General features: G+C 40.0%; 1 protein-coding gene across 2 annotated transcripts in view; it reads left to right on the top strand.

Moving 5' to 3' along the window:
* The first annotated feature begins 108 nt into the window (after positions 1-108).
* The window catches only part of tafa4b (TAFA chemokine like family member 4b), a 105,646-nt gene continuing 97,487 nt past the window's right edge, over positions 109-8,267 (top strand). The window contains exon 1 of one of the 2 annotated variants that reach the window (XM_057846939.1): positions 109-129. The gene's annotated coding sequence lies outside the window, so the exon portion shown is untranslated. Of the gene's footprint in view, positions 130-6,605; positions 7,095-8,267 lie in introns of those variants that run through there. The other variant, XM_057846942.1, reaches the window with a different exon arrangement.

The raw sequence follows: 8,267 nt of genomic DNA, 5'->3' as shown, positions 1-8,267 counted from the left end.
TGAGCAGCTGTGCTGTGACATGTGGCTTGTTGTTACTTTTGATTAGTGTCACCTTGATTTGAGCTTCCTCTGAGCTGTTGACATTTGCACCTGAGAGATCATAGAACCAGAACATATCAGCGTTAAAGGGTAAGATTCTGTCACATTGTAACACAAAAGGATCAGTACAGTGAGGCGGATAGGGACCAAGCCCTGTTGTGAAAAGCAAAAATAAACGAGTAATTGTGGTAACCAGAAAACAGTTTCTAATTGCCTATAGGCGCCACAAGATGTTGGCAATAACTACTTTGGGGAATGTGAATCACTCAAGAGCAATACATTTAATGCTTTGGGACAAGTATAAAACAACAGATTAGTGAAATTTCCAGCACAACATGTAGGATAGGATCCCCCCCCAAAAACTGCCAATTTTGCCAAATTTTTGAATGAGGTATTTGGGGTTTTACTTCACTGTGTTTTGCTGGTATGTGTATATGTGTGTGATATTCATCAACTCCAAACTTGTAAATACTGAAAAAGCTGAAATCAAATATTTGTCAAGCTTGCCTCTGCCCCAGCTTTTTCTCTGTGGAGTTTGGTCTCCAGTGGTTGAGTAAGTTTTCTCTATGTAGTCCTCTTCTTCCCCCATACCACAAACGGAAATAGTACAGTAGGATAGTTGGATACTCCTAAATTCCACTTGTGAGTGTGAACAGTTGTCTGTCTTTCTAGGCTCCACTTTGTTCAGTTTTTTTTTTTTTTTTTAATGCCAAAACCAGATGGATTACACTTCAGCTCCCCCACCACCTCCAATGAACATCATTGAAAATCGAATAATGGAAAATTGGACACGCCAATTACAGTTTAGTCAGTTAAATATTGTGTCAAGAGTTTTAATTGATTTGTATGTGTATTTATTTTGTTTTAGTCTTTATTTCTTTTGCCATAGATATCTACAGGGACTGTGTCTGTTTACACTTCAACCTCCTTAGCCATTTATACTAACTCAGTGCGAGTAGAAGATACCTGTGATACTCAATGAACTAAGATTTGGAATCTCTTGGTACCTCACGATACGATGCGATTTGCGATACAAAGCTTACGATAACGATGATCTGACGATATGGTGATACAAAGATTATCGATACTTTGCCATCCCTCCCACTTCAAACGGATTGAACGTCTATGGCCGTCAGTGGCAGTCAATGCCAGGCAATAAGGTAATTTTGGGCCATTTAAGGTCATTTACCTGTTCATTTTCAGTGACTTCCTGTCGATTTTGGGGTATTTTATGGGTCACTTCCTGTTTATTTTGCGTTACAGAACAGGAAGTGACCTGGGAATCACCCAAATGAATAGGCAGTGACTCAAACTCAAAAGGAAATGACCTGTAAATTCCCTAAAATGAACAGCAAGTGACCTGTAAATTCCCTAAAAATCACAGAATGACTGTGAATGCTCTGGTTTCGAATTAACAAACTTTCCTAGTCTAAATGGATTGGGCATCACGCACCAACAATGCAGCCTGAGTGTTAACTGAGACACTATTATGGTGGAAGATTTTGGTAGCAACTTTTTTGTTCCTTTTTCTTTTTTCAGACATTGACACCTTTTTAAAACAATATCTCAATCCTTGGCAGGAGCATATTGATAACCATTTGGGATACAAAGTATCAAGATAATCACCATTTCGACATTTTGTCACACCCCTACAATGAACTCAAATCAAACATACACCCCAAATACTCCCGATTTTTAGAAATGAAATAATCTTTCTAACCACGCATGACTAATGCAAAGGGCTGTGTTCCTCAACAGGTCGTTTTGGTTTAGCACATTAAATATACAATTAGCACAATTTTCTACTACCATATCATTGTCAAGGTCATGTAAAACCATGACCTTGACAATTGCACCAAAAAAAGGTAAACTGTGTAGCAGTTTTCTAGACAAAGGTTTTAATGTGAAAATGGAATATTTTTAATAAAAGCAAATTCAAACCACTTCTGTCAGTACTGACTATACTGAGCATCAAAGATTTTCTTCTTCATCATTAAATTGATCATCTTTTTGAAGTCTGACCTTGGAGGGGAAACAAGCTGAACTTTCTTTCCTGACAGTTTTTGCTGATGCCAGCCATCCCTTTGCAGCTTTCATTAGTTTAGTGAGTTCTGGTTTAAGGAAAAAAGGGACTTTGTGCAAAAGGGTACTAGTTCAGTTTTTTATTGTCACCGTAATAAATCTGCATGACCTCAAAAACACTGCTTAGTTATCAGTGATGCATTCTAGCCACATGGGGGCGGTATAATCCCACAAATGACTCCTTACCTTGCTCGATCATCCAACCCAAGAGAGTGTCTGATAAAAGTAATGAGTTCAGATACGCTTCCAATGGGTCATGGGACAATAATGTTTGTCAAATTTTGTAATCTCAACTTTACCATAAGTTTAGTGTGAGGAGTCAGGCAGCAGCCAGCTCTTGGAGGATGTTGTGGCTAAACTTTGCGAGTATTGACAACCTCTCCATGGATGAACACTATTTATGGCCCAGCTCAGGTTACTGCCAGTGACCTCGTGAAGAATGAAGAATCACTATTCAGGGTAGGAATCAAAAACAGAGGAACCGACATGTCTGCACTCATTAACCTATGAGATTCCTTAAAATCGATAAATTGTTGTTCTGAAAAGCTCATATATGCCACCTGAATACATCCAGTATATCCTCACACAAAATAAGAAGCTTTGTTTCCCTCCAAACCTTTTTTCTAATTTTGCATTGGTTAGACTTGTTTTAGATCATATTTGACCAAAGTCAGTTATCTGTTAAGAAATTTGCTATTTTGATGTAGGATTTACTTCACATGATAATAATATTCACATTTCTTTCAAGTTTTTTGTCCCCTCTCGCATTTTTGTTGGTTCTGCTGAGATTTCTCATTAATCCATCTTTGCCTGACGAAACATTTCAATGATCAAATTTGAAATACCTTGAAAACTCAATGAATTGGAATGAATTACAAACCGATGAGCTTGCATTGATTGCCTTTCCAGACCCCCTAGACACGCACAAAAAAGATGTATATATATTTGAGGGTGATTAACGAAGGACTATCGATTGAAGTGCGGGTGTATTCCTCCAGTCAACAGCAGTTAACCAGCAATTCTCCCTCTGGGTGAAAATTGTTCGATTATGGGAGTGTAGAGACAGGCTCTATCTCTGATTCATGACACAGTGGGGGCTCAGAGCATCTGCTCTTTCCTGACCAGCCTTGCACAAGTACAATGAATATCCACCATGTATCGCAAGCGGATGGTTGAACAGCTTGCTATATAATGGGATTTAAAACAGGTAAATTTAATTTTGAACCACAATGTTTTGTAGTAGAGTAAAGTGGCTACATAAAATGGCGGTTTCCTCTATCTGGCCATTCTTAGGGAAAAAAGATAAGTGCTGCAGACTGAAGTTTCCATTATTTTCCCATTTCCTTTAGCTTACTATTACACCATTCTGTTGAAAACACAATTTAATGTTATTATTCAGATCTTTGTAGAATCTTGTGCATGTTTTCTCAAAGTTGTACAAGGTTGAAATCCGTGAAGTTCCCTCGAAGTGACTGTTTATTTGACACGTAGACTCAGAGGAGAGAGGCACAGCGACAGGACAATCTGGTGCTATCCTTGGTACTGAAAGACAATTTATTAGAGTCGTGTGGGAACATGTCAACAGAACTGCCTCGTCTGTCTTATCCACAGTATAAGCGCAGTTAAACTCATAAATTTAATTATCTGCTCTGCATGGGATCAGCATGGATTCCATAATGTTAAAATTCAGTGATCCAGGACCATACAGTTCTGTCAATAAAGATAAATGGATGAGATTAGATACTCCTCACCTTCGGTCATTAGCACACATCGACCTCCACTCAGTCTTAAAGGCCCGTATATACAACACCCTGTAATCAATCGGAATCATCTCGTATAGAATATCCCTGCAATGGAATAATTGTCCAGCAAGTCTCTTGGTGCTGAAACAGAGAGACAACTGTCATTAAATTCTGTTCAAAGGTGTGGAAGGGCGGTTCATATTTACCCTATTCACATCCCAGTAATGATATCCACCACATGTGCATGAAACATGATCCATGTGTGGACGGAAGCGAGGTGGAAAATAATGTGATGATTAATTTAGTCACACTATGTAACTGCATGCTATAATGACCACGACCACCACTGTTGTACAGAAGTGGAAATTTTTTTAAAAGAAAACCACCACAGGCTTTCTCCAGTAGAGCTCAGTTGTATTTAAAGGGAACCTCAGATTTTAAGACTTGTAGGCTCCAATAAGCCACAATTTTTCTATTATGCTAAACTATGTTAATAGAAACACATAAAATATTGTCATTGGTTTTAAAATCTATAATATTTAGTACATGTTTTGACCTTCGGAGGGCGCCATGTTTTAAGCGCGCAATGGACGCTCGGGGCGATGACGTAGATTGTCACTCACTCGACGAATACTACCAGGTTACTGCAATTCCTTCTACGCGGCGAGACATTCAACACATGCGTTCATCAGTTAAAAGCAGCGAGTACTTACTATTTGTGTTTTTATTGACTCTTTTATTACCTTTTCATTTCCTCAAAATTATTTTTACATGTGTTTCCCTCTCATACTCTTAAGCATTGTGTTTTCTTGTGGTAGCTTTAAAGCAGATTGTTGATCTGTTGACCACATTAGTTACAGAGCATATTTAAACCACCCTGATTTGATATACACATTTTGGCAGAACATATTTTTTTTTCTTCTCTCATCTCATCTCATCCTGTCTTTCCTGTTAATTTTGCTTTTGCTGCTCGTGTTGTGAAATATCCACAGTGCTGTCATGCTCATTAATGTTCCTCTCGGGTTCAAATTGAAAGGGTTGAACAGATGACATCCCAAATAGCAGACCGACGTTGAAAAGATGTTGGATCAACATTCCGCTGTCGATCTTACATCGTTGAATGAATCAACGTCAATTTTGCACCCTTAATTAATGTTGTTTCAACGTTGAAATCCTTACAAAACCCAAACATCATTTCGATTATTAACAATATTGGAACAACACTGAATCAATGTTATGTTTTCAACCAAAATGCCCGCTCATCCATAATTCAATTACTTTTCAATCATATTTCCTGGTCAATCATAAATAAACTATTTGTCATCATTAGTTCATCACCTATAAAACAATGTTAACCCAACCATCGCCTGACATATAATAGAACAACGTTGTTTCATCATCACTTGGCGTTGAAAATTTCGATGTCAACCATATTGATGATTTTGATGTAAGATCAACGTTTATTCAATGTTGGTCTGCTATCTGGGCTGCAATTCCTTTTACGCGGCGAGACATCCAACACATGCGCTCATCGGTTAAAAGCGACGAGTACGTATTATTTGTGTTTTTATTGGGTCTTTTATTACTTTTTCATTGCCTCAAAATATTGTTTGCATGTGTTTCCCTCTCATACCTTTAAGCATTGTGTTTTGTTGTGGTAGCTTTAAAGCAGATTGTTGGTAAATTGCGAGTACTTATATAGCGCTGTATCTACATTGTTACAATGCCCAAAGCGCTTTACATTAGCACACATTTAGCCTTTCACGCACACATACCAATGGTACTACCAACCCACTGCCCAAGGGAACTTTGACAGTGGGCAGTCATAGCCGGGAATCAAACCGCTGACCCTTCGGTCCTAGGATAACTCAAGCTAACAACTGTGCCACGGCCGCTCCTCTGTTGAGCACGTTAGTCACGTAGCATATTTAAACCACCCTTATCTGATATTAACTTACATTTAAGTATTTTGTTAAGGGATCTTTAGTAAGTTCTGTCTGTATGCGTCTAAACAAAATAAGCTGAAAGTGCACGGTAGTAATTTGAGTGTCAAATTAGCCTCTTGTAGACGTTTCGCCGGTGTAGCACATTTTGGCAGAACACCATTTTTCCCCTTCTCTCGTCTCGTCTCATCCCGTCTTTCCTGTTCATTTTGCTTTTGCTGCTCGATGTGTGAAATATCAACAATGTAGTCATCCTCATTAATGTTCATCTTGTGTTCCAATGAAATGGTTGAACAGATTACATGTTAATGTCGCAAGAGTCATATTCTGGAAGCCCGACAGCGTAACCTTGCGACGTCAACAACAATAGCGACCCACTAGTTAAACTAATTTTACAAATTGTGTAAAAACGAAAACATCAAGAGGGCTTTCAAGATCAAATTATTTTAACTCATAATAAAGTGTATCTTTTAAGAACTACAAGTCTATTTGTGGATCCCTTTAAAGTTCATCACAGTCCATCCATTTTCTTTATCACTTATCCTCACTAGGGCTGTGAAGGAGTTGCAGCAAACCCCAGCTGATTAAACCCTTTTGATAAAAGGCATCATTCTATTCCTTTCTCGACATTTATAGTAGCCTACTGATTTTGTCGCCCCCTCCTCGAACCCCATAGGCTACTTAATGCTTCTTGCAAACTCCGTGACATCAGCGGGGCATGTGGGGGTGGCGAGGAAGAGAGGGTGTACTTGCTGGTGAACTGGGTGGGCACTGTTGCACGTGTTCTGAATGGAAATGACGGAAGACGCATCTCACTTCTCATGACCAATCGATCCCTACAAGCCCGGGCGGAGCGAAGGGAGCACAACTATCGCCACTACTCCATTGTACTGCGATCACTCTTCTCGGCGGCTCTACGGCTGTCACAAAGCGACTACAACTTCTGCGGAGAGTTTGTCTTCAAACTAAACATACCGGCTTTTAACCGGGTCGGTCCATCCTCAATGTGATGTTGAGATGGGACTTTGCTACTTGATCACATTTGGAGCCCGTTGCTGTTCCAAAAACTCACGGTTATCAGAAGCGGCTCCAGCCCGGTACTATTCTGCACGGGCTCTTCTTTGCGTCTTTCCCTCTGATCCAGCGCGATTGGGTTTTGTAAGAACCGGAGCGGAGACACCAGCGAAAGGATTGTGAGGAAAATACTTTGGAGTTTGAAGCAGAAAGTGTCTTCTGGATAATCCCTTCGTTCCTGCATGCAGTCATGATATCCAGTTTATAAATCTGGGTAAGTTTTTGAAATTACTATTATTATATATTAATAAGAAATATTATCCAGTTATTTAAGCGTGGGGGAAAAGGGGAAGTTAGGAGTGGAGTGCTGATTCTCTCACAATCATTAAAAAAACAAAAAAACTGAATTATGTGTTTTGGGGGGAAATATACAAGAACCCCCAAATATATACACACATACGTATACTGTACATAGTTAAAGTATATGCACATGCGCGTAATTCCCCCATGCGTAAAAGCGCACCAGTCACCGATGACAACGATTGAATCATGTGTATGAGTCTGGGGCAAATTTAATGCGCTGTGTCCACGCCAGTCATTTTAAATAAACGATCGGTATACTTCCACGCTGCTGTGCACTTATTGAGTGATCTGTGAGTCAGATGATCCGGCTCTACTCGCTGCTTGGGTCGAAATGGGCTGTTGGGAATGGAGATGAAGACGAGGACTGACAAGTAGCGCGGACTTGAGGCATACGGGAGCCGAATGAGAAGCTGTTGGAATGAAGGCGTGTTTTAGAATGGACCGGCCAGATTCTATTGGGTGGAAATTAACCTACTGAGTTTGTGCTCGCTCATCCCTTTCTCTCTCTTTTTCTCAATGCACGTTAATGTGCTCCATAATCGTGTTTTAATTGTTACTCACCCCACCCCACCGACCGCTTTTCCTCCTCCCCATTCTTTGCCCATATCTGTGTTGTCCTGCTGCTTGCCTCTGCAATTTGTACTGTATTCAGAGTCGGTAATTTCTCCCCCATTGTCTCCACTCCAGAGTGTGCCATTCGTGGGGAAGGGGGTGAAGAGGACTGGGAGAGGGGTGTGTGCGGAGAGGATCGGTCCAGGGACCTAATTCTCATTGACAGTCATATTAACACTAGCTCTGCTCTCTTTATCCTGGGGAGATTACAGTTTCTAACCCAATCACACATACTCCCCACCGCCACCACCAACTGACACACACCTGTAGAAGGGTTAGCTCTATGTATCAGTGGGTGGTTTCTCCAAGTTTATTGACACTACCTTTTAAATTTCACTATTCACTTCTCCTAATCAAATATTTGAGTTTTTCAGTTCATAAAAGAATACAGATTCCAAAGTAGAGAAATTAAAAAACTTCACTGTACTCTCATTTTATCCCCCATAGCCCTCAACTATTGTATAATTTGCCA

This window comes from Corythoichthys intestinalis, chromosome 9 (genome assembly GCF_030265065.1).
Source record: "Corythoichthys intestinalis isolate RoL2023-P3 chromosome 9, ASM3026506v1, whole genome shotgun sequence".
Taxonomy (NCBI): domain Eukaryota; kingdom Metazoa; phylum Chordata; class Actinopteri; order Syngnathiformes; family Syngnathidae; genus Corythoichthys; species Corythoichthys intestinalis.
The sequence above is the reverse complement of the archived record's forward strand: the minus strand, read 5'-3'. Positions and strand labels throughout refer to the sequence as shown.